Source organism: Palaemon carinicauda, chromosome 14, assembly GCF_036898095.1.
Source record: "Palaemon carinicauda isolate YSFRI2023 chromosome 14, ASM3689809v2, whole genome shotgun sequence".
Taxonomy (NCBI): domain Eukaryota; kingdom Metazoa; phylum Arthropoda; class Malacostraca; order Decapoda; family Palaemonidae; genus Palaemon; species Palaemon carinicauda.
Window position 1 is genome coordinate 128355623 of NC_090738.1, and position 2500 is coordinate 128358122.

General features: G+C 31.2%; 1 long non-coding RNA gene across 1 annotated transcript in view; it reads right to left on the reverse strand.

The window, feature by feature from the left end:
* Positions 1–76, reverse strand: part of LOC137653355 (uncharacterized) — a 1773-nt gene extending 1697 nt beyond the window's left edge. Inside the window, exon 1 of the long non-coding RNA XR_011046454.1 lies at positions 1–76. This exon is cut by the window's left edge and continues 84 nt beyond it. This is a non-coding gene — a long non-coding RNA (uncharacterized lncRNA).
* Between the last annotated feature and the right edge of the window lie 2424 nt (positions 77–2500).

Here is a 2500-nt window from a genome sequence, read left to right on the forward strand (position 1 = left end):
ACTGACTTGTGGAGTGGTTAGGGGAGTTCGTTCTTCAAGCTATGGCTTCAGAGTTGCAACTGCTGATCTCTCGTGCATGCTGGGCCCTTTTATGCTTCTGCCAGACTCTGGCTACGTGCATAAGAGCAGGGTTCGGGGAACTTCGGGCACGGTTTAGCCCAGTCAGATGCCAGGTGGGTTGGGGGTACCCCACGGTCTAGTATACCTAGACCTTGGGGTACCCCACGGTCTAGTATACCTAGACCTTGGGGTACCCCACGGTCTAGTATACCTGGACCGAGGGGTACCCAAAATGCAGTTCCAGGTTCATGGTATGACGCACGTAAAAAAAACGAAAATATTAAAACCGCTAAAAACTAATTTTATAATAAATACTGCCTGACCATCATTTTAATACAAGAAAATAAAGGCAACACTAGCTTAAGATAGTTATTATATAATAAACTTTACAAATTAAAGTATATAAGAGATGAACGCCTGGAAGTACCTGCATCACCACAAAAGAAAACCGGTTTTTTCATTGGCGTAAGCAATGACGTCCAAGAGGTTGCACTACCTTAATACAGGACATGAAAGTCATACAATTTTTATGGTTTTTATTTTTTTCAAAGGGTGGAACTTGCCAACCGACCTATGCACATGCACAGCGCATGACTAAACCGCTGCTGGCTATTATGTAGGAAATGAGGTGGCCACATAACTGAATTAGTAATTTCTAGTCATTTATTTTATTCTGTATGAAATATTGCGACTCGAAATCCCGGGTAGGCCTAATCTTTTTTTTTTTATATATAGTTTACATATGACATATCTTTTTTGACGTTGTTAATAGTTTATATAGGTCATATCTGTTTCGACGTTGTTATTGTTATGTTTTTAGAATGATTTATTGTTAATTTATTCTCATCTCAAAATCTCGGGTAGGCCTAATCTTTTTTCTTTTTTTTTATAGTTGATATATGACATATCTGTTTATGACGTTAATTGTTTATATAGGACATATCTGTTTCGACGTTGTTAATAGTTTATATATGACATATCTTTTTTGACATTGTTAATTGTTTATATAGGACATATCTGTTTTGACATTGTTAATTGTTTATATAGGACATATCTGTTTTTGACGTTGTTAATAGTTTATATAGGACATATCTGTTTTTGACGTTGTTAATAGTTTATATAGGACATATCTGTTTTGACATTGTTAATTGTTTATATAGGACATATCTGTTTTTGACGTTGTTAATAGTTTATACAGGACATATCTGTTTCGACGTTGTTACTATTTTTAAAATGATTTATTGTTGATTTATTCTCATCTCAAAATCCCGGGTAGGCCTAATCTTTTTTTTTTTTTATAGTTGATATAAGACATATCTGTTTTTGATGTTGTTAATAGTTTATATAGGTCATATCTGTTTCGACGTTGTTACTGTTTTTAGAATGATTTATTGTTAATTTAATCTCATCATCTATTTATTTCCTTATTTCCTTTCCTCACTGGGATTTATTTTATTCTGTAAGAAATATTGCGACTCAAAATCTCGGGTAGGCCTAATCTTTTTTTTTTTTATAGTTGATATATGACATATCTGTTTTTGACGTTGTTAATAGTTTATATAGGACATATCTGTTTCGACGTTGTTAATAGTTTATATATGACATATCTTTTTTGACATTGTTAATTGTTTATATAGGACATATCTGTTTTGACATTGTTAATTGTTTATATAGGACATATCTGTTTTTGACGTTGTTAATAGTTTATATAGGACATATCTGTTTTTGACGTTGTTAATAGTTTATATAGGACATATCTGTTTTGACATTGTTAATTGTTTATATAGGACATATCTGTTTTTGACGTTGTTAATAGTTTATACAGGACATATCTGTTTCGACGTTGTTACTATTTTTAAAATGATTTATTGTTGATTTATTCTCATCTCAAAATCCCGGGTAGGCCTAATCTTTTTTTTTTTTTATAGTTGATATAAGACATATCTGTTTTTGATGTTGTTAATAGTTTATATAGGACATATCTGTTTCGACATTGTTACTATTTTTAGAATGATTTATTATTAATTTATTCTCATCTCAAAATCTCGGGTAGGCCTAATCTTTTTTTTTTTTATAGTTGATATATGACATATCTGTTTTTGACGTTGTTAATAGTTTATATAGGTCATATCTGTTTCGACGTTGTTACTGTTTTTAGAATGATTTATTGTTAATTTAATCTCATCATCTATTTATTTCCTTATTTCCTTTCCTCACTGGGATTTATTTTATTCTGTAAGAAATATTGCGACTCAAAATCTCGGGTAGGCCTAATCTTTTTTTTTTTTCTTAATAGTTGATATATGTCATATCTGTTTTTGACGTTGTTAATAGTTTATGTAGGACATATCTGTTTTGACGTTGTTAATAGTTTATATGACATATCTGTTTTTGCCGTTGTTAATAGTTTACATAGAACATATCTGTTTTGACGTTGTTA